The following is a 24,686-nucleotide window of genomic DNA, read 5'->3' as shown; positions in this document are numbered from 1 at the left end:
AGTTAAACAGAAATAAGAATTATGGAATGTGGTCTAACTGAGGACATCCCTGGATTTTCCAGTGTGACAGAGAGGAGGATTTGCTCCTTGTTCTTTGCTTGAGAGAGAATGATCATAGAGGAAGGGCTGGGAAAAAAAAAAGTAAAGTAAAAGTTGAACTCATAGCTTTAAAAAGTAAGAGTAACAGCGCTGTGAGTATCAAGGGAAGAAAAACCAAAGCAGAGTGTAGAAGTGTATGCAATCTTCTAATTTCTAAGAGAAAAATTTCCCCGTGAAGTTACAAAGCATGTCCCTAATTCAAATGAGATGCTTTGCTGACTAAATACTTGGTTCCTTTTCCTGCTCATTCCCACAGGCTGTAGAATCTCAAAAGGGCTGGGATGAAGGCAACTTAAGAAAGATATGGGGATGTCCTACTGGGGGAATGGGCAGGACTCCTGTGCATTTATTTTTCCAAGGTCTTCTTATATAGAGATATTCAGAAAAAGTCACCTGAAATAACTAACGGTTTATATTTAGAGCAGATTTCTAAAAATTGCGTAAAACTCCTATTTAGTGGTTGGATGCTTTTGTTGAAAATTAGGGGGTTCTTCATTCAATCTGGTTTAAATTATTTTAGAATAAGAGTAAACAGATTAGCAGGATTATACTTGCGAAGGGTGCCCATCCCACAGGTTTAGACACAGTTGTAAAGTTAACTCAAACCCACTTTCAAACCCACTCAGTTAAGCCCCATGTAGAGATGTACATTTTCGCCTTTAGCTTCTCCCATGCTGCACACGGATCACAAAACAGGTTTTGGTCAGTCTTTGGACAGCTAGGAGGAAAATTTAAGATCTGTAGGCCTGCCCCACCTCGCATCTCCTCGACACCTGACCTCTAGCAGAGCACTTGGGTTCACAGGCTGGTGGTAGGAATGAAGCAAAACCACAGCAGAATGAAAGGGCTTAAACTGAAATGCAAAAGAAAATTCTGAGCAGTCATGACACCACCACAACCTGACGCAAGTCTTTGTTCAACGGCTTTCCCACCCATGGTCAAGAATTTAGTGGATCACAGAGTCTCTGCCCTCTAAGGAAAGGTACAATGCTAAGAAACTTAGCATTGTTTTTCTGCTTTCCCTGGGTCCAACAGCAGTTCTTACTGCCTCCATTTAGCTTCAAGGCAGGTGAGAAGAAGAAGCAGCTGATTATGTCTGGCCTCAGCTATTATGGAAATATTCCAGCAATATTTTCGAGCCCAGCATTCACTTTACAAAGCTAAGAGCCACTAAAAGTCAGCTGTGCTTTGACCCACACAGATATTTTTCCCTCTGTTCCACGCTACAGATGTTTTTAATGTGTTTTACATCTCCCTGGATATTAGATCACAGCATTTAAAAAACTTGCAGAGCTGTGAATTGCCATTTGAATGTTTTTAATTTCTTCCTTTCTTTCTTGGCTTAGTGATTAAAGTAACATCTCTTATCCCTGTGCCCCGTTAAAGTCAGTTTTCTGGAACAGACTCAAATCTTTGGTCCACAGCTACACTTAACTGAGCAATTCCTCTTCTGAGTTGTGTTTTTGGAATGAAAACTGTTTCATTCAGTGTGTATGCAAATCTGATCTCACGCATCAAACAAGGTGTTAGTATTAGCGTTCTAACTCTTAATATGCAACTGCCAAAATTTTATAATCGCTTTCCTTCTAGGACCCAATATCAGGCAGATTTTCCATCAATTATCATCATAAGACGACGTGTAGTAAGGAAGCCCTTTTTCGAGCGCTTGATTTCTATGGGTCACAATGAGCAGCTGACCGCAAAGCCAGCTAAAAGATAATGAAGCAAGAGAATATTTCAACTTGGAAATATGCAAGATATTTAAATAACTAAGGAAAAAGGATGGTCTTTTGCTTAGCTCTTTAGAAGGAGGCTCAGGAGCTCCCCACTGACTTCTTAAAGCCTGGAGTTTTGCTCCCTGAAATTCTCTGAAGATTCCAAGAGGCTTGAGCAGGTTCTGCTCAGTCTTTTCCTCCCCATTTTTCTATTCCCCACACGAAACACAAGGGACGAGATGGCCTTCCTTTAAACACTAGCCTCCAGCTCAACTGCCTCCTGGTCAGGCCATGCCCTTCTGCTTGCTGTACAATGCCATCACAAGGTATTCTGACTATTCCTAGGGCTGTTAAATGCAGCCAGAATAAACCTACCCTATACTGTAACACTTGTAATTTGACAAAGGCATATCCAGGCCCCTCCAAAATTCTTTCAAGCTTACGGAGGCTGTTCTTGACACAACTATGTTGCTAATATATAAAACTTCATGTTTTTATGATAAATACATACATTTATGATAAACAGAAATTCCTGTGTGAACTAGTTTACTCTTCCCATGGACAAGCACTTCACAGTACATGGCTCTCTTCAATATTAATGGCCAGAGTCAATCATAAACCCTTTATGTTTCCCTAGCAGGAAGGTTAGAATTCAATTCTTATCCTACTGCAGTTTGCAAACATACTCTCCAGCTGGCTTGGAAAAGAAGCTCTTCAGTTAAATCATCCTGCACAACATTGCTTCTTAGTCTCTGATACCTCCCTTCTCAACAACACAATGACAATCCTGTGCTTACCGGGTATTTATTAGTCTGTTCCTTAAATGTGATATTTATTTTACAACATATTTATTTTTCATTGCAATGGCCAAGCGGACAGTTTTGGAGGGGGAAAACTGTGCTTTTTAATTTAAAATGTCTCCTAAAGACTTTGAGTAAATGCTGTTCTTTGTACTTTTCCCCAGTCTGCACATTGCTCAGTAAATCAGTTGCTTGGTTCTTTTTGTTTTTTGAGTTTAAAATATTGTTACTAGCGGAAGGTAAAGTGATGTGTTAGCATAGCAGAGTTTGCTGTGCTATTGAGCTGAGGCAAGAAGCCCAGAAAACTAGAGGAAAATGATTCATTGAAATCTATAATCCTTCCCTCTGCCCTCACTATACAGCTCCATAGCATGAGATTATTGAGCTTTTTAGAATAACCACTTATCTACCCGTGGACAGCGCTGGTGTCTGCTGGAATGCTAAAAAGGTCCACACCTAATTACTTTGCTGACTCAATTCTTTTTCTCCAACTCAAATTTCAAAAAAATCCATTATAGTTTATCCCCCAAGCAAGGAAAGTAAATGGACTTTGGGGAGGATCAAGATGCTCCAAAAGGATGAGAGAGGAATAAAGAAGGGAATTTGAGTGCCTTTCCATAGGGTCCTATAAAAGCTGAGATTCCTCCAAATGAGTCAATTGTTTTTGCAACCCACGCTGCAGCACCCAAATCCAGTCAGGTTTTCCTGATCTCCTAGCAAAACGCTGTCACGTGGCAGTCCTCTTTGTTACATGTCTGAATCATTTTGTCTAATTTTGACTGAATACTCCTCGGGCAGGGACTGCATCTTTTCTACTTTTCAGGAGTTAATGCAGAAGTGCCTAATACATAATTACTGTATACAATAAGCTTAAAATTCAAGGCACCATTAAATCTTACTTTCAATGACTCAACAAATTTGTTACCTTGAGGAAGTAAACACAGCTGTGAGCACACACACACAAAGGCATTTTTTCTATTACAGGAGCGTCTTACCATTTCATAGAAACCCACTGATGCTGACACCAACATATCGTGTGCAGTTTTCCCCTCTCCTCCAAGATATTATTTTTGTGAAAGCGCAAACCAGTCCCTTTCCAGCACCTCAGTGGGGCAGGAAGACTGAGTAGCTTTGGCATTTTCACAGGCAGAGATGTGCAGCACCGAAAACAATCCGAACAATAACGACGGTGCTGAGGGATATCACAGAAAGCTGCATTGACACAGAAATTCCAGAAAAAGCTGACTACCCAGCTGAGAAAATACTTTCTGGAGGAAATACGTGACACGATTTTTTCAAGATGCCTGTCCTTGACTGCCCTTTCTCTAAAGGCTGCCATGAATAGGCCCACAAAGTTTGTTAGCGCCATTGTTCTGACGGCTGGGATTCCCCAGTGCTGTGGGAACGGCGAATGAGCCTCCGGCAGTTCTCAAAGCCGTTCCTAACAGGGCTGAACCTCCCTCTCCGGTGCAAAGCTGCTGCTCTTCTCGTGTGGTCTCAACGTCCCTGTCAGTCACTGAGAAACTCTCCCCTGCCTGAGAGTCTTGGAGGGACGACTGAAACAACATCTTACACAATGCCTGTTCTTAAGAAACCTTAACTAACTATCCCTGTGTTATATATTGGGGCACCTACGTGGGGAAAGCACTGCATTTCCACCTCAATGACTGCAATGTATTTGTTTTCACAAATTTACCGCACATGGTTAGACGCAATTAAGCACTGGCAGGTCACAAGAGGCCGGGGTACCCAGCAAGCACAGCAATGAAATGGGGCTTTTCTCCTTAGAGTCCTTGTGAAGGTCAGGGTTGGAGCGACCCGCAGGCCAGCTCTGCAAAACCACTCGTCCCTGTGCTTCACTTGAATTGGTTACAGGGAGAGCCAGTGCAATTCCCCCATAATTTGCCAAGTTATCAGAGTCAAATTTATCGCCACAGTGAAAAAATTAGGTTCTCTTTAATGAGAAGATTTTTAACGTGGCTCTTGCTCTTTCTGCCTCTTTGCTATTACTGTTCATTATTTCTCCTATGTCAGCATGCCGTAGGGCTAGTGCCCCCCACCCCGACACCTCTTTCCCCAGTGACAGACACCCTACAGACAACTGGCACGGGTGACAGTCCTTTCTAAACGGCTCGTAATTCTTGGAGTGAGGGCCCTGTGTTTAATCTGGGATGTTAATCCATGAAGTTTTAGGCTGCTACTTTCTGATTGCACCCTATATGCAAGCAGGGCTGGTATCCTCCATTTCATAGAGAGGAAACCCCTCCCCTTTCCTTGTACTTCTGAAAAATACATTAAGTCCAACTGAAAGAAATTGTTCCTCAACATTTTAAAATGTATTAGCTTGACTTTGTAATGCAAACTCAAGATCTCTCTGAAGCACAAAAACGGTGGTCTGTTGTAAATTCGACTACAAGTTACAGAATACAACAACTTGCACAATAAATGACTCTAATACAAGATGAAGGCAACCCCAGCCCCTTTGCCTTTAAAATGCCATGGAAGCAGTGGCTTTCGACAGAACACCTTATCTGCTCTCCAAAGCTGTGACTCTTCATCCTTTCATTATGAAGACCCAGGGGATTGCTTACTTAGCATACACCAGAGGCAATGGATAGGGTGAGCAGTCACCGCAGCCAGAAAACCCCAGTACAGAGCAAATGCAATTACCCTCCACAGGCAGACACTTTGGAGCTGAATTGTGCTGAACAGAGAACCCCTTCGGCTGGCAGAGCCATGTGTGGCTGGGAGGAACAGCCACTTTCGCGCCGCTGAAAAAGCAATGCAGTAAGTGACTCGGATATTGCAGCAGGCACTGGTTCCTCAGGCGAGTAAGGAATCGAAGCCTTGCAGCTTTTGCTGCGAGAGAAACAGCCTCCAGTCCAGGAGCGGTGTCAGAGCTGCATGATTTTGTTGTTGTTGCTTCTAAATCAAGTGAAGAAATAGAGCTGATATGCAGTGACACTAACTGTATACATTCTGTATTGTGTGCATGTGGGTACTGCAGGGGAGCGCTTGCTGTATGGTCCTGGGCTGAACTAGTACTGTTCGGTGTGTAGCCTTTTTCTATAGTCATTTTGTCAATGTTTAAACAGATATGTCGCTTAATAACTTAACAGCGGAGTACAGCCGTATGTTTTTTCTTAATTATACAGCGTGATTCCTATGCTCGGATGCCAACTATTTTCCATACTATCACTCTAATGCTAGATTTACAGGGACTGTGCTATTGGGTAACGATAAATTGGAGATTTTAACTATGTGAACGAGTGCATGACGGTGTGCCTTGATGATGAATAATACTTTTATTTGACTTCATCAGGTACGGCTAAATTTCTAGTTTGAGGTAGATATTTAAATAGGGTCTAAAACTGCAGATGCTTATTTTGTAGGCAAGTGCTTACAAGCGGTACTTTCTCATAGCATAGCTGTGGTTTCTTCAGATTCAGGCTTTCTGTTTCTGTACTCTGCAGTAACACAGCCTTCTATTTGTAATGTGTAGTTGAGCGAAGGCATGAGTTAAAGTTTGGCTTATAAGACGAGGTATTTTTGCACAGTTTGAAAGTATTTAAGAATTAGAGTTTGGGCAGTAATTGCAGGCCTTTGGCAGAAACTCTGTGCAGCATTTAAAGCAAATTTGACTACACTGTTTTCTTTCTGCTAATTAAGGACTACTATTAAGCTGCATTCCTAGAGCTTTCTTGATTCAGTTTTCTCAGTGACTTGTGAGGCTCTGGCTTTAAAATAACTGCCATTTTACGCTTGAGGCATATTTAACTCTTCATAGTAAAGCATGCTATTTTTTTGAGAGAGCAGTACACACTAGAGCCAAAAATGAGAGATTCTTTTCTTGATGCTAAGTCAAATGTCACTATTAGATAGCCATCAATCTCTTGAAAAGAGCGCTATTGAAAGCAGTCTTTAATTTTCCCACTACAAGTTTTGTTTAAAAGTTGAGTTTCTTTTGTTACTGCAAATCACTGGAAAATATGTAGGAAATCTTTACATTATGAAAAAAATTATTCTTCCTCATTGGAACATCTTTTATGTCATTTTAGTTCTGTGCAAAATTCAGTATCACTTTATTAAAGGCATAGTTTTTACAAATAAGACAACTGAAGTTGAGTTTCTACTGAAAGAGTTTTTGCATGGATGCTGCTAAAGACATGTCTAATGCTTAAGTCCCAGGAAGAACTAAAGACACTGACAAATACCTTGGAATTACTGTTCTGAGTTATCACACCTTTCCACTCATATGCAACACGCGTATGTCTTAGAGGTGTTTCTCCCTAAGATAGATACACAGCTACTTTTAATGGCTATTCCCTCTGAGGGTAGAGCCAGGTCAGTTCTCCCTTTTGCCTAAGAGAACCCTTGTGACATGTAGTGCTACTGGGCTGCAATCATTAAATAATGAATAATTAATAAATGATAATTATTCTTCAGTAGTTGTACAGCTCTGAAAGGGAACAAATCGACAATGAGGCCAAATCACATCTGAATCTGATCTGCTTTCCTCTTCCCTTTCTCTCCTATCCCCACCTCTCCCAGTTCCTTCTTGTTTACAAGCGCGTGGTAGACGTTACTGTTGCTCTCATTTAAGGACTTGAGCCCAACATCAGTGCAATTTTTCCAGTAACGGGTTCAAAATCAGTGTGCATGCCATTTATCCCTGTTTTCCTCATCTAGATATGCAGCAAAGTTAATAATGAACCTGGGACATAGGTAGATTTATTGTCAGACAGCTCCGAATGAGAATTATAAACCTAGTATTGATTATCTATCACGTGGAAATAGAAGGGATTTGATCTGTAACCGGAATGTATTCAAATGCAGGCAGCTTTGATGACATTATCATCAAACACTTTCAGGTAAACAAATTCGGTTAATTTAACAAGTCACGATTTTCAAATAATTTTACTTCCAAAACAAGATGTATGTGGGGGGAAGAAAGGAAATGCAAATCAGAATTGATGTTGGAAAGATACTGGATTCATAATGAGATTCACAGGAGGAAAAGATAGGAAGATGATAGCTGTTTTTATGCTCCCATGTAATTCTGAGTCTCTAATCAAAATGCGTGTCCTGAACCGGAAAGTTAGAATTATTTCCCAGATATTAGTGTTAATGTCAGAATTTAAATGGAAAACAGTAAGTAAAAAAAATACAATTTCTCAGCAGCCTAGGACAAGTATATTAGTAAACAAATGTTTTCACTTCTTCATACTGTCTTTTCAGAAGACTTGTGAGGGTAATACTGGCAAGGTCCTTGCCTTGTAAGTCAAGTTCACTTTATTCCATTGCAGTCTTACAGAGAAACACACAAAGGAATGTCTCCCAATTTTAAATTAGATTGCCAATAATCATTTGTAAATCAATTTAATTAATTAACAATACATTCTAAACACTTGTAGTCCCTTAGACTAATTTAATTCGTGTCACTGTTTCTCTACGACTTATTTCACTTGCGGAGGCACTGAGAATAGATCTTCCCTTACAGTATGAAATGTGACTGCACCATCTTGTAATTTAAGTACCAGAGACATAGCTTCCAATACAAAACTGTATTAAAGACTATACAGTAGGTGGAGGGATATAGCCCATAATTTCAGAGCACAATAAAACGTGTGTCATGCTTGCAACAAGAACCAATGGTGCAGACAATGTCACATTAGAAGGTATGATGTTCAGCACACTATCAAAGAGATATTTGAACAAGAGTAGAGAAATTTTCTAGACGCTTAGAGATGTCATGTTTGTAAAAAAAAAAAAAAAAAAGAAAGAAAGAAAAAAGAAAAACCAACCAAAAAAACCAAACCCAACTTACAGCCAGTGACATCCAAGATGTGCCACATACAAAATCAATACTTTGTTTTTTGTTTCTGACTACAAAATAACATTTTCTTCCCTTACTGTTATTTAAAGGTAGACTTTCTGATGGTGCCTGACTACTTAGATATGCTAAATAATAAGTTCATATTCATATGTAATGACTTAGAACATTTGTTATATGCTGTGAACATCAGGATTGAATTTAATTGGGATTTTCAGATATGCTTAGACAATCCACTTTTAACACCAAAATGGATACGTTAAGTGTTGCTTAAAGCTAAAACTTCTTACCAAAGTCAACTGTTTGTATAATACTCCATAACAGTTACAATTCACAATACTTTCTTTGACACAATTTCTTTGTAAGCCATCTTTGCTTTTCACGCGCACAAAATCCCCCAGAACCTACTATGCACCAAGCAGCAGTGCAGTAATACTCAAGGAGGATTAAAGGACTAAGACTGAGTACTTCCTAAATGCTGCTGCTTGAGCTGTTGTTTTAAACAGCAGAAAAACAACATACTTGTCTCTTCCAAGCACTGTTTTAGAGGTATAAAGATATGCACCTGAAATGTATCCAGAATTAGAGAGATCTTGCTAAACATCTTGCAAAGTATCTCCAAATTGTACCTGTAAGGCAGGCTGACCTTCAGAAGATATAGAAGAGCTAGTCCATGATTCCTGCACCTTATGTGTCTGTTCTTTAAAGCTTTAGGCAGGAATTTTGGCATCTGTTTTTTTTGGAGGATAATTCAGTGCAATGAACTTTAAAATAAGGCCAGGGAAGTATGTATCCTAATAAACTTGATGACTGGTTTGATAGACTGCAAATCAGACATCTGATTTTCACAGAAACATCTGGAGGAAACTCCAAATGCTCTGTGCTCAGTTCTGAATCTTTATGAGTTAGTTCATGGAATTTTCAATGATCTTTTCATCCCTTTTGAACAGAAATACAGAGAAGAGAGCGTGTGAACCAGACAAGGGTTTGCTTAAACAATGGCTACACGGATACATGCTGTTTCTCAGCATTGTTTTAGCATTTAAATTTCAAACCTACTTCATCCACTTCTGGCAAGACTTAGCCTCTGGGGGTCTTACCCACAGGTACTCAGAATTCATAGTTGTCAAGGAGAGACAGATTCACAAAGAGAAAGGGCGCTGTATCTCCAGCGTCTGCTGGTACTTTGTTCAGACTGAGGTGAGGAAACAAAGCAGAAGGTTGCTGAAAACACAGATGCTCACATTTTTTTTGCTAGAAACAGAACAATGATTTCTTTTTACCACAAATCACAGGTTTTCCCTTATTAATGCTTCGCTTTAGACTTTCAGTGAAGGGCTGATGGCAGTAAAGAAACACATAGTTAAGCAAGTCTGAACTACCGGTGGAAAGGCTTCATTTTTCTCTCCTCTCCCCTCTTACTGATTTCATGATTACTGAGAGAATTTGGGCCTGTAATGGTCAGAGAGGTCCGGAGGAACTGGAACCAGATCAACGGTGAGCTTTTATTCACATTTATCAAGTGACCGATTCATTATGGGATTTCCAGGGAGCCTCAGGAAGAACTGGAACTAGGCTAGGAAGGGAGGTCACGCCAAACTGACATCTTGCCAGAGAAGTGATTCCCATTATGAAAAGTCCAAATAATGAGAAGTCCTAGCTACTGAAAGATGTAAAAGTTGGATAATGCAACATCAGAAGATTGAGCTCTTCAAAAAAAAAAACAAACATTATTTTTGTTTTCCATTTTCTGGGATTCTTTAGGGGTCATGCTTCAAAACTTACAAGAATATTTTAGAAAAAAGAATTTGAGATCCTTGCAAAATTACCTGACAAGAAACACCAGCTCTTCAAAAGCATCACCAGATATAAAAATTGCACAAGCTTAAAGTTCGGTAAACCCTATATTTAGCAGCACAAGTCTGCTAAACATTGCTTTGGTTCTTTTTTTCCTCCCATTTTACAGCTCTCACTTCATGTCTTAAGGCCAGCGGGAGTGTTTCCTACAAAAAAAAAACTGAAGGATTTTTCACTGTCTGCAGCTGCAGACCTCCAGAAAATACTGTTTTCTGGATTGTATTCTGCTACTGAGTTCACTATATCACCGCTGCAGTTGTGCAAGCTGTAAGCAAAAGGCAGCAAGAGAGGAAATAGTCACATAAAGCACATTGATCCAATCCTTGTTTAGTTGAAAACATTTTTAAAAGATTTCTCCCTCCTCTTTTCCAATATATTTGTCAACACATTGAAGATGGCTACCTGTGCTTCCTTTTGCATTATATTCTCTCACCATTCAGACTATTTGCTCTCTGTCATACCACTACAGCATTTACAATTTTCATCTCCATGCTCACCATGGGTATTTTCTCAAAAGAAGTAGAGATGTTCCTTTTCAGAAAACACCTGCCTTCATATCATTTTTCTACTGCCAGGTCTCAGTAATGTTTTCTTTTAAGAGTAACCTGGAGAATTGGAACTTTTAAGAGTTACCTGGAGAAAGGCAACGAGGACACTCCCACTGACTTTGGATCACAGCCTAAGAGACTTCCATGAAAGGTATATTGAGAATATTTTTAGTAATCTGCAGCTATTTTCATTTGCAAAAGTTGCTTTGCTTGTGGCCCAGAAAAAAAAAGGAGTACAAAAGATCCTGACCTTGCAAACACTAGCCTTTGTGAGTAATCCTCTCCTGTGTAAACAGCCAGCCTGTCATCAGGGGCTTTATTTGCCTAAGTCCTTGCACATGCGTTAAAGCTTTATGTTAGAGCTGTTACAGACACTGAAGTTATGTGTCATCTTGTAGTTTCCTAATAGTGATTTGATTTAAGTTATATGTGAAACATAGGAAATAATATTTTAAAAAAGGAATGAAAACATAATACAAGCACAAAACAAATTTGCTTATACACAGAATTTAAGAAGACCAAATAACTTTTCTCATGAAGAAATACCGTGCCTAGATATATTTTGCATGTCAGTATTCCACTGCCTGGGACTTGACTTAAACTGTCCTTTAGGCATCCTTAGATCTCAAAATGCAGCCCACTGAAGTAAACCAGCAAAGAAATATGTCTTAGCATTTACTTCCTATTATCTTCATGTAAGAGAGATTTTGCTTAGAGGTAAGAAGTTCATACAAATGAAGCAATAGCTCTAAAAAAAAAAAAACCAAAACCCAAAAGCCCCCAATAAATCAAAATTTGGAAAGGAAATGAAAGCAGCATATATTACACAGCAGGGTTTCCTTAAATAGTATTTAGTACTCAGGCATTTATTATTTTTAATCTTTAAAAGGAAAAGCAATGTATCACCTGAATGGGTCCCAGCTGGATGTACCTTTGTCTCTTGATGAAAGCAGCTGACCATTTCAGCAAGCAGCTAAGGAGAAAGGGTATGTTTAAGCACCACTTCATTTAAGCTTACCAGACAAGACTCATACAGCAAGCAATCACAAGAATGGCTGATACTAGTATTTGCTTCTAACACCATCCTGTGACACCATGACTGAGTTAAGAGGATGCTATCTAGCTTTTAGAAGCACAATCCACTGAGAAATCATCGTTGTCTGTAACAGCAAGAGGTTGAATAGCAGTAACACAGAGCAGAGGCTTTATATAACTATGTAAATGTCTATGTGTATACACACACACAAATGTAAACCTTAGGGTTCATTTTTAGGGTTTCTGCCAGCTGACCATTACAAGGACTGCTAAGAAGGACTTGCAAGCCACAAGAGCCCTCAAGCAACACAAAACTTTTATAGTCTCTGTCCACGGTGTGAAAAGAATATAGCAAGTCTATTTGGAAACAAAGCAAAGCTTTTCTATTCCCCTTTTTTTTTATACTCAGCTGCAAGTGTAGCATCTCTGACCAGCCGTCCTTGAGCTCCTATAGGACTGGGGAAGCAGGGCCTTGCAAGCCCCGCTCCCTGCCTGTCTGCCAGTGAGGGAAGCACAGACTGAGTACAGCAGAGAGGAGCTGGGAGGTGCAACCTGAGCCAACAGAAAAGTTTTCTTTCAGTCCCCCTGCAGCTGGGTCCTTGCTCCAGGAGTGATGTTATATTTTTAGGTGGTATTTAATCAAATAGCCATTTATTCATAAGAAAACACTTGAACTGACTGCTAGGCTATTTTTCTTGACCAGTGCTAAAGTATAAATATACTAAGCTGGGAACAAATTCTGCCCTCATAAGTACAGATACAACTCCCAGTTGATGCAGTGGGACAAATTGCTGCCCTTGCTTAAAGTCAGTGGGATTGCACAGAAGTTGAACACCATGCCTAGTTTAATAGGCCCCAGGGATGCACTGAGCGCAAAGACTTCCTTTCAGCTCAGACATAGAAAAGAATCTGCTATCTCTTGTCCTTTGCTCCTGACTGAGAGATCACTGATGCAGATAGCAGTTAATTTTCCTTGGATCCACACAAAACAATGTCATTGACATTGTAATTTACTCATTCTTTGCCTCTTTGGCAAGGCTTATTTGTTCTTCTCTCTGCTGCTATTTATATATTGCATTTTCATCCCTTTAAGCAATGTGCTCCTCTCTCCAGCCTCATGGCAGAGACAAAGACTGTGATTTCATGGACACTTTAGTGTTGAAGTAGTGGTTACTCCTACTCCGGAGCCCAGCCTGCAATGGGTGCTTCTTTTTATCTGCGCAAAGCAGGCACAGCCGGGCAGTGGACCAGATCAGGGGACAGATCTGGGTTCAAACTAAGCTGGTAAATGTTTAGTTGATTTTATCCTAGATTCATTCCCTAGGAAGATGTATTTTGTTCTTTAGCCTCATACATGTTTTTGCCATGACAAATGAGGGAGCAGACATGGATAGCAACAAGTAGCTCCCAGCACGCAAAGAGACTGGAGTCTTCCATAGAGTTAAATTATATCAGTCTCCTTTCCCATAAAATACCTGGCTCAGCTCTTCTGTTCACTTGTTCCTCTCCGAGATTTGCATGCTGTTTATCGTCAGATAAGTGAAAAACACAACATTTAAAATATCTGAGGTATTTCTCTGGGCTTCAAATATATGGGTGTGTTATATGTGTAATAGCTGAGACCCATCAGCATGTGCATTACCTCCAAGTATGAAGAGCCAGTTTCTCTATTTATGTACAAGAGTTACCACTGTTATTGTAGAAATCCAGTGCCATGGATTCACAATTAAAGTGTGTGTGTAAATATACTGCCCTCAAACCGTTTGTATATGCTCCAGCGACTTCATTGGGCAGTTTGGTAACAAAGGGCCTCCTTAGACTCTTCTTATTTAAAATTCACAAAAGTTAACAGTTTAAAAACTGCAAATTTGAGGGACTCTCTGCGTCTATAAGGGCCCCACAGTTACGGTCAGTCTAGGCTGAGTTCTTTACGAAGTCAGTGATTTAGTGGTTAAGGCTTATTTGGTTTTCTGTGGTGGGCTAAGAGCACATATGCAATCCATTACTCTGCCTCAGCGGACAAGAGGCAACTTCTCAAGATATGTTACCTGGATTGCTTACTGACTTGAAAACGTAACCCTACCATATTAAAGGTGTAATAAAAAGTTTCCTGCCATATCTGCAATTATTGCCATGCTATGTGTTATGTGAATAGTAATAACTGAGCGATATCAGCATGAACTTTGCTAGAAACAGCTCTAATACAGCTTTGTAAGCTACTTTTTGAGCTGAATGAAGTAAAAGGCTTACCTTTCAAACATTTCATCTCCAGGAAACATGAGTCTTTTTAGTGCACTTCAAAGCCTTGGCCAACTGGAAAGGCCAACTGGAAATAGACTCTATAGGAAACCGCTGTAGAATCCGTTTGGAAGCTGACTCTAGCACAGGAGTTTAAAGAAATGGATTTGGCATCTAAAAAGAGGTTTTGTGGAATCAACACTTTCTAAGCAGAGGACAGAGAGAAATTTGGCAAGGTTTGTGCATGTATTAGAGAGATTTTACATCACAAAGGAGTAGCCCCAGATCTTCTAATTCCCTGAGCCAACTCAGCTTACAACCGACTTGAAGGTCTCCCCTTCACAGGTCTATGATTTAAACAGTGCTGTGTAGCCTAGGCCACAGTCTCTACCTGGGTAGGTGAGCGTTAGAGACTGTGAGAAAACACAAACATCCAGAAAGCCCCTATCGTTTGTTGCACTACCCTGTGATTTTCTGCATTCCTTACTACCCACTAGCCAAAGATAAAGCTTTATTAAAGAGAGTTGTCAGAGAATTAGCATGGGAGTGTTGAGAAAGGAGTAATTATGCCTGCTTTAGGTTATTCAAATTGAAACACTTTTTAAAAGGAATCATTTGGAAATGGAAATCAATGATGGTTGGCATCATACTCAGAACATTGCTTTGAGACACAAAGTACACAAATGCTTTGCTGATATTTTGGACACCACGTAGGAGAACTTTCCAAGTGATTTTCCATCTTGTAGCAAGAAAAATACTGCTTCAGCCTTATACATTTTCTTATTTACTTGTGGACATTTATTTGTAGCTTAAGCAAGTATCAGCAAAGCATGAATGCCTACAGCAGATCAAAATTAGCAGCAGAGAAGGACATAGTGCTGACACTTTAAGCACAATTTTGTCTGTTGAATTTGGAAAGAATGGGATACTCTGTATAACACAAACAAAATCTTTTTTTCTTTAGTTGGTTAGGGATGAGAATGGTTGTCTTTAGCTTTCTTTTCTCCTAACAATTTGGCTGTGTATATCTTCTTATATTCCCGTGTTAAAACCTAGGGCTAAATCAAGATGTTGCTTAATTGACAATTTAAGCTAGACATTAGTGAACATAACAGAAGGCAATGTAGCAAGTCACCCCACAAACAAAACATAACAACAAAGTGAAAGCTGTACTACCTTACCTACCGTTTTTTATTGCTTTTGTTTTACTTTTTCTTACTCTACCTACTTCCTTCCTTCAATCACAAGTTACTTCTGCATACACTGAGTTTCTCATATGTATAATAGTTTACACCAGTTACATCTATTCCAAATAGATCCTTGATTTTTGACGGTGTGAGCACACGCACTGCATGTATAGCTACATGACTGGAGAGTATCGGGAGTCTGTGCACATCCAGATTGGTGAAGTACCAAGGCAGATTAGACCTGGGCCAAGTGACCTTGTTTTTTTAGGCATCTAAGACGCCTCAAAAAGGTCCGTCATCAAGTGAAAGCATCTCTTGGAGTGCAAGGCACATGGCGTTACAAAAGCTTAGCTGAGAAATCACGCCACAGGTCATTCCAGGTAACTCCTCCTCAGCAATAGGCACAGCCATTTATACACTAGCAGGTTGCTGTTTGGAGTCAGACAGAAATAACTGCAGCTAACAGCAGTGGCCTGTCTAGAGTATCGACCAGGATGTCCTGGGCACTTTCAGACGTTTAGGAAGGAGTAGTTCCCACCACGAGCTTACCTCTCATGATAGGCAGCTGGACAGATACTAAAAGAAACAATTTTCAGCTACACGGAAAACTCAGTTTCAATCAATGATTTTTCATGACAACTGGGGCAATGCAGTCCGTGGAGTCCAATGTATCGGACAGGGCATTTTTGCTCCAGGGAAGCCGGCTACGGAATCATTTCCCAAAAACTAGCTGGCAACAGGAGAGCCTGACTGCCTGGAAGAAATGTTGCAAAATTACTTTTGTGCTCTCTCCTGTAAGTGATACTCAGTACAAATCACACTCCTACTCCATTACAAGCCATACCAAAATTCCCCCCCCCCCACCCCCCCCCCCAAAAAAAAAAATCACTATTCCAAATCCCTGCCTCAATCAGAGTTATGATCTTAGAGGCAAGACACACTGGTAACTTCTCAAAGGATGCTAGGACTTTGCTATCATTGTTTCTCTGGGCAAAGATCATGGACAATAACCAATGCAAACAATTAGCATGCATTCCCAACCTGTTTTCTGTGAGAACAAGACTTTGCCTCTAAACAGGTAATCTTGTGGAAAAGTGTCTGCTTTTTCCAAAAAGGTAAACTTTTAATATTTTGCTTTTTTTTTTTGCGAACAAAATAATCTTTTTTTTGTAGTAGATGCCAAACACTACAGGGTTTTTTAAATGTCTGTCTCTCTGTGTAGGGCTTGAGTCTACCTGAAAAATGAGCAAAACTGAAAATTTCAACATACTTGTAAATAGCTGGTTTTGTCCCATTGATACAGCAAAGTCTCATTCTATGAGAGCAAAACTCAATTTGCCCCCATCTCCTGAGGTGATGCCTCGTCCAGGAGCTGGGGAAATGCCTCCAAAGTGCCCTATGCTGCAGAAAGGAAGGTGGCCCTGGACAGGGCTCTGTTAGAAGGAATATGGCATATTTTCCTTGCTATCTTTTCCCCTCTTCATCATGTGACCAACAAATGGTGTCTTGCCCATCAATTATCTGGAAAACTTAACAAGTTTAATCAGGAAAAGAAAAAATTCTCCACTACCTCTACAAGATACACTAAGTTTTCTGAGAGAAGATGATCTTTGAAGAGGGTGTGCAGTTGCAAGCGGGCATTAACTTTATTATGCAACTGCCTAATAGCACTTTTCTGAAATATCTGGAAGTTCTAGTGCTTTGCAAAAGTCAGCATGTTTTAGAGCAGTTTAAGCCATAAAATAGACTAATAACTATCAGGGGAGAAATAAGAATAGCTGTTCCCTCAACATTTTTGAGTGATTGGACTCATTTTCAATTTATCTTATACAGGATTTACTATTTAATCTCTCACCTTACTTGATATTAGCAAACATCATCTTTGGACTCTGAAGCTTTGTTTTCCCTCTATTATTGATGCGTTTCTCTCTAAGAGAATGGATTTTTGCAAAATCTTCTACAAGAGAGATCAGAAAGCAGGAGCAGTTGCAAAAGAGTCTTCAGATGACTGTGCCAGTTTTCCCAAGTGCAGTGCTATTTCACTGTTGCTATTAAGCACATTCCCAACCTCAAAAGCCAAATCAAAGAGAATTTTAAAATAAGGAATAAAATTATAACCAAATATGCAGGGGTGAGGAAAACCAGATATGATCCAGTACTTACTGGGAAAGAAAAATCAGAATTAGGCTCTCTTAATCCTGATGCTAGGATCTGGATGTTCCTTCTGATGGTTGTATTATAAAGAAATGAAGATCAGTATAATCACTAACTACAATCTTATGTGTGAGAAAAATGAGGGTAGTACTGGGATAGCCAAGTTATTACAATTTTTTGGCTTTTCTCATGTGACACATGGGATAAATATTGCTTCATTTTTCCACTCAATCTCTCTGTAAGAATATCTTCGTTAGTTTTACCCCATGATTTGAAGAACTGAATATAAGAAAAGAACTCTTTTCTATGCAGGTTTTCTGGGCAAAATGTTCTGGTTCCTTTTCTTATAGTTTCTTATGGTTGTGCTTGCACGTTCATTTTCACATATAGCTCTTAGCACTGCTAATAGAAATTTATTTGATTAATGTCTCGTTCAATGAGTGCCTGAGAAAAATTGGCATACAGAGTATTAAATGAGTAGTAAAGTTCTTGTAAAAACAAATTTAGCAAGTGAGAAAGCTACACAGCTTTTGAATGAATAATAACCATGTCTTCGAAATAACCCAAGATAATTCAACAAAACTTTTCTTTAGTTTTCTTTAAAACTACTGTTTAAAAAACATGACACCAGCATGAGCACAGAACAGAAGGAACCATCTGGGGTCGTTTTCTTGCAGTTCTTGTCAAATGTGCTACGTTTGCTTGTATAGCGTAACAACTGCAGCGATTAGCAAAGGGTGCTGCAAAAGCACTGGCCCGTAAAGTCCTTGCTGGCCACTGTTTAGAGAAGGTATTCTGTGAAGGGATAAAAGAACTTTTCACCAGGTCACAAAAAAGAGGAAGAAATCCAGTTGCTGCAGCTAAACAAAAGTGAGGAGGTACAAGCGCATGCAGCGGCGGCGGGGGGGAAAAGAGAAACTATTCTTTGCAAAGGGGAAGGAATCATGAACAGAAGGCGCTCAAGAAAATACCAGAAGGACCGAACTGGCAGAGACGAGAGGAAGAAGGAGGCCAAGAGCTTAGCTCACAGATGTGTGACTGGAATTCATAACTGCCAGCGGGAAGGTGCGGGGCGTCCGGAGCGGTTGCAGGAGGGAAACACGAGCAGGGTGGTGGCCTGCGAGAGGCCCTCGCACGCGGGGACGGCACGCAGGCGCTGCACCCTACACCGCGCTGCCCTCGACAGCCAGCGTTTCACCTGGGGCAGCAGACCACGGGGGAGAGGGGACGAGAGCAGAGCAGGAGAAGAGAGAAGATGGAAGAGAGAGAGGACAAGAATACAGGCAGGAGAAAGGAGGCAGAGGAGCGGGATCCCAGAGGAGCGGAGAGATTGCTCTCAACCACAGCCAGCGACAGGGATTTTTATCTTTCCCCTTTGGCAGACGGCAGGCGTAAGCAAGTCCAGCTCTACCAAAAGGAAAGGCAGGTGGACTTTTAAGCTCAGCTTACCAGGATGTGACGGAGCTGAGGCTACCTTCAGGCTTGCACACGCTGCAGGAACCGAGTCCCCAAGGCGTGGGGCCACCATCGACCCAGCCCCATGACGTGACCTGACGCACGCGGGCAGCAGGTCCGTGCCTCCGGGGACACCAGGGGGCTCGCACGGTGGTGGTGGGCTCACCGGGCGTCTGGGGCAGCTGAAAACCCCTGGCCAGCAGGAAGGGGCTGTGGCGGTGGCCGGTGACCCTGCAGGCATGGTCCCTCGGGGGCACCGGCCTCCCGAGGACCGAACACGACCAATATGAAACCCCAGGGCAGGAACGACGAGAAAATCCAACAGCACTGAGTCTAGCAAGGACAGCGAGCGGTCAAAAGTGAATCCCCAGGGGTTTCCGTCTTCTGTCTTTCAACCAAGAGACAAAACGTCCATCCTTTTCGCCCGTCTCCAGTGTGGCCTCAAAGCTGAGGCAACCTGCACGACGAGGAGGAGAAGGCGCCCTGGCGAGAGAGAGAAGCAAGGTCGGGCTGTCCTGGGCGATTTGGCAAGGAGCCGCGATTGCAGTCACTAGCTCAGCTGCATCAGCTCCAGCATAGCCCTTCCTGGAGACCTGAGCAAAGGCGTTATTCTCATACCCTCAAAGCAAATGGGGCTGGAGAGGGCCGGGGGTCATACAGGCCCTCCCTGCGGTCACCTCGCATCTGCCCCGTGCGACCGCGGAAACCTCCGCCTCTGCGCCGCTCCTCTACTAGAGCCACGTTTTACACAACGGAGCTGCAGATGTGAGAAAATATTTGTATATAATCAATTTCTGTTTGCCAAATAATGGTTCCTGACATACTTCCAGGCAAGCTGATGTTGTTTTTCCCGCTTGATTGGCGTGGTAATAATAAATACATTTATTATTCATTAAATGATATCAGAGTATATTAATATGCATTAGCATTGCTGAATGACTTTCAAATCACAACGATACAATACGCTTCTCACCTCATTTGTCATATTAACAGACAAATATTATAGTTTGCAGTTTGAAGTTGCTGAGTGCAGTAAGGGGGAAGGGTAATTTTCTTCACCATATGTTAGTAGATGGGATACGATGAGAGAGCTCATATCGCTGAAACACAGCGCTAAGGATCAAAATGCCCGTTCTTGCTGTGACTACACTACAGACTGACTTGGTGAGCATAAGGCAAGAAATTTAGGCCACTGCTGAAAATTTCAGCCTACACGTTTGCCTACAGAGCTTAATCCCATGAGGCACCCACTTCGCCACATGATTATACAGCTAGTCATCCACATATGCACAAAATAACCACGAATTCTTACAAAGTCAGAACAGCACTTTCTTCACCACTTTATGTACCAGTAAACATTTCCAGACAGAATGGAGAGTCACTTATCCAGAGTCAAACCCATAAAAGAGAAGCTTTTCTTTTTAAAAAATGAAGGATTTTGGCCTTACAGAGCTCAGTTTTCCTATATTTTAAAGTAGGATTAATAACACTCATCAAGCTCAGAGGGAGTGAGATGCAGGAAAGGACATTTCTAAGGTAATGAGAGAGCCATAGAAAGATGTTCTGGGATGTGTGTATATCGATTTTTTTATGCATACACACATTTGAAAAAAAAAAGGCGAGGGGAAGGAATCAAGAAGATTTACTCTCGTGTTTTTCTCTGCTTGGAAGCATCATGTGTTTTGATTTAATCAAGCGTCTGAAGACAAACTCTTCTAGGCCTTTCTTAGTATTGCTGCGTTCAACTAGCAGCAGGGGCCCAGCCTACACGTGCAACGTAGGGAGTTCTGCATAGCGTGTTCCTGACTGCCACTGTGCATCAAAGGAGATGGAAGATGATATATTGACTTTGCTATTCATGAGGATAAATACGGGTAGTATTATGCCTAGTTCACAGTGTCCCAGATAATTTCTTGAGATTAAAAAGTTTGTATAACGCTGTGTTACCATTGGTTTATGCCAGCGTAAAAATCAGAATAACAGGAAGTGAAGTGCTGGCAGGGAACGCGTGTGAAACGCACAAAAACACATAGTGCAATGGGAGATAAGTTTATCTACAACTGAACTGTATCAGCCACAGAAGCCACGTGGAAGAACCAAGTTTCAGTCCCAGTCACACTCAGCGCTTTCAGTGAAACACTCCCAATTACACTAGTGTCACCACGTGCAGCATTTGGCACACTACATCTCAAAACAGAGTCCCGCAATACTTAGGAAATAAAAAAGTGAATTTAAAAGCTAAATGGTTTCTCTTGAAGGAAGAGCTCTTGAAACATCGGACAGCAGCTATCAGTGCTGTAGCTTACTAAATACAAAGAGGAGGATCCTTCGTTGCTTAAGAGCAGGACCCAATAGAGTAGAACAATGAAATGGGATACTCTGCTTCTTAAGCAGCATGGAGCTGACCATTCTTGAAATGCTACCGTTATAAATGTGATCTTATTGTGGTCAAAGATGGCAGTAACATCTCATTGAGAGGCAAAATAAGGCTGACAATGAGTGTACAAGTCCATTATTATTGTTGGTTTTTACTGCATGTTCCCCAAAACGAGAATATGGAATCCCAGGTTTTTGGACAATGATTCCCAGAGGTCTGCCTGTGATGTCTGCCAAAGTCCCAACAGTAACAGAACTGTCTTTCATGAATTTCAGCAGATTCTTATTATAAAGCTGAGGTTGTTTTCCTCCTTTACTAACATCACTGCAGTTAGAAACCTAAAGTGGCACAGGACTCTGCTTGCTGTAACTCCTCCTGAAGGCTCGTTACAAAGAGTTCTCCCTTTGATACATTAAATCTTGCTTTGATAGATGTGTAATAAGATCAGGCATTGAAAAGCTAGCTGGTTTTGGGGGCACACGTTGCTTAACTGGTTACATGAATCTGTGCTCTCAGTAAGCATAGGATAGAATTCACTATTCAGTTCCAAAATGGAAAACTCTTGTGTAATAAATCCAATATGTGTAAATGAAATGCTCTTTGAAAGGTTCTGTATTAGGAAGAAAAAGCCTATCAAAAAGCCTGTTTCTATCTACTTGATCCAACCTCACAGTTCCTTACTGTTTTTGTAATTACTCCTGCAAGACAAATTCCCATTGATTTGAGTTTCTAATGACTGCTGGGTTAGGCTTGCTGTATGTTTGCTTAATTAATTAATCTGACCTTCCTCCCATTTGATACTCAAGATGGCAAACTTTCACTTTACCAGTTGTTTGGATGTTAATCTGAAGCACTTACGATGTCAAAGGCTTTTTATTAATTTACTAAGCAAGCTACTCCTAGCCTTTTTTTGCAAATGCGCCTGGTCAGCAAGGATTTATGATTTGTTTTTCAGCTCAGCTTGATATCATTTGTCACATGGATTTAGATTAATGCTTACACATTGACCTACGAGAAACAGATAGTTACTCTTTCTTGAGAGATGAGGAAATTATTTAAATTCCAAGGAGGATTTTGGATAAACATGTTAATTTTTAAAGTTGGAAAGTTCTTCCCTACTTGTAATTAGCAATGCTTCAACTTTCTCCCTTAGCATTCAATACTAGAGGTGAAGATTAGAAAGTAGAGAAGCACTGCATCTGGCACAAAGCCTGCAAAGTACAGGGCAATCTGGCTGCCCTCCAGCAAATCAGGCAAATGCCTAACTTAGACCATATATTAAAGTTTGACAGTATTAGTTGGACTTACATTACAAGTCAAAGGCATGGGGATAGGCTGGCTCCTAAATCCTAAATCCTGCTTAGGCACCTCCATTCTCATTAAAATCAGTGGGCATTTAGCATTTAGGAACCTAAATGCTATTGGCTATCTTGGCTTTATGTCTTTACTTCTCAAGGGTAGGCTAAGTTCATATTTGGTTAGGCATTTGTTTAAGTGCTTAAGCCCTTATGTGAAAATTACATTTCAGATAGTTCCAAGAAATGGTCTAAAACTAAAATATCAGCCTGACTCTTAACTACTTGCAAATCAAACTTATTCTGGCAACAGCTTAACATAAGACATGGCTGAGACAGAGAACCTACATCTAAAGGGATTGTATGATTTAATGCTTTGCAACTAAAAGATGAAACCCAGAGATGCTGCTTTTTCAAATGTGTATGTTAAAGTTTTGCCAGGATTCTGCCCTCTGCATGAAAGCCGGTGAAAGTGGAGCAGTTGCCATGCCACCTCACGGAAAATTATTTATTAAGTCAACGATTTATGTAGTCTGTTTAAAGGAGGTGGGATAAAACATTGAGCTGGTATTACTATGATGATTATGCTATTATTTTTACTAATATTGAGCAACCTATACTGCATACAACTTCAAGACACATCAGAAGAACACTTATTCTTGGTGCAGCGAACAACACCCGTCATCCTAGACAATGGTAGAATAAAGAATATTTTCATTCTAGAACCCTACAGAAAACTACTTTTCCTGGAATCTTCCATGCACAGACAGAGAAAACAGAGACTTGATTTTACTTTCTGATCTTACAGGTGGGATGTTAACTTTTTTTAGCCATCTCTGAGAGATGAAATATAAGACAACCTTACATCAGAACAGATAGAGTCCCAAGTCTAAAGATCCCACAGAGAAAAATTTCAATTCCTCATCCACATGCTTCAGTAACTCAATGCAGTATTTGCCAGGATAAACTGGACATGCCCTTCCTCAATCCAATGACTGGGGTTAAATGTTTGTTTCCACCTTTCTGTCCAAAACTATCCGTCATTCTTCGCCCTCCTGCCAGACACCCTGAAGTCTGCCAGCGTGACTGTACTTGCGGTTTCTGCCTAACCCTGCTCTGGGTTGTCAAGGTGGAGGTTTATAAACCCTTTTGACAGGTTTGATTGTTATACCAGAAATTTGGTTTTGGGTTAGAGGGAAAGGAAAGAGCAGCTGGGCACAGTTCCCTCAAGTCACCATATGTGACCACATCCCCATATCTATTTCTAGCAGCTGAACTTTATATAACTGCAGTGAATGACTCCTGCTCACGTAGGAGGAGGATGGATTTTTGGTGCTAAAGCCTCCACATACATTGCCTTTAGGTTAGTGGGGCATAGGCAGCTGACTAGTCAGCACCAAGTGATAGTATCTGACTTACAGAAAACTGCAGTAATTCAAATCTGCCTGACCCAGGGAAGAGAGCCATAGTTAAGTGCAAACCCATCTTAGTGCAATGCTATAATGCTTTGTTGTGTTAAGCCCTTGATAGCAGCAGTCTTCAAAAGCAATTTTAATTGATTAAGAACATTGTACCCTTTAGATCATGGTTACCATAGTCTTATTTATTATGTATTGAACATGCAATTACGGACGGGAAAATAATGTTCATTTTCTACCGACCCTTTTTTTCCCAAGTGAATTGAGTCTATTTCTCATCTGCATACAAAGTACCAGCTGTTTACTGACTAAAGCAGACTCTGTAGGCTTTTTCATACCTGTTAGCAATGCCGTATGTAAGGGCAAGGGGTGGGAGCTGGGATATCTCCTGGCTCGTGAACTGTCAGAATGTTCCAAGTCCCAGTGCAGAATCTCTCCCAGGGTGGTGATTCATGAGGCAGGAAAGAACCTAGGTCCAGTTCGCAGGCTAAGCTTTGAAACCATTGAAAGGAAACCAATTTTTAGACTGACTTACTAGAGCAGAGCAGATGTTCAAACCTATCAGTCACCCAACGGACAGGGGAGAGGGTGAATGAATAAGTACACAGTGAAGCAATTTTTCTAGACATATATAAGTTGCAGACCATCACACCTGTATGGGAAGAAGTAAATTTG

The 24,686-nt window shown here is 40.8% G+C and overlaps 1 long non-coding RNA gene across 1 annotated transcript in view; it reads left to right on the top strand.

Annotated features, from left to right (window-relative positions):
• The first annotated feature begins 4,503 nt into the window (after positions 1 to 4,503).
• The window catches only part of LOC138068880 (uncharacterized), a 39,895-nt gene continuing 19,712 nt past the window's right edge, over positions 4,504 to 24,686 (top strand). Inside the window, exon 1 of the long non-coding RNA XR_011143726.1 lies at positions 4,504 to 5,401. This is a non-coding gene — a long non-coding RNA (uncharacterized lncRNA). The remainder of the gene's footprint in view (positions 5,402 to 24,686) is intronic.

The sequence above is a fragment of the Struthio camelus genome, chromosome 12, assembly GCF_040807025.1.
Source record: "Struthio camelus isolate bStrCam1 chromosome 12, bStrCam1.hap1, whole genome shotgun sequence".
NCBI classification, from domain to species: Eukaryota; Metazoa; Chordata; class Aves; order Struthioniformes; family Struthionidae; genus Struthio; species Struthio camelus.
This window is presented reverse-complemented; position numbering and strand designations above follow the sequence as displayed.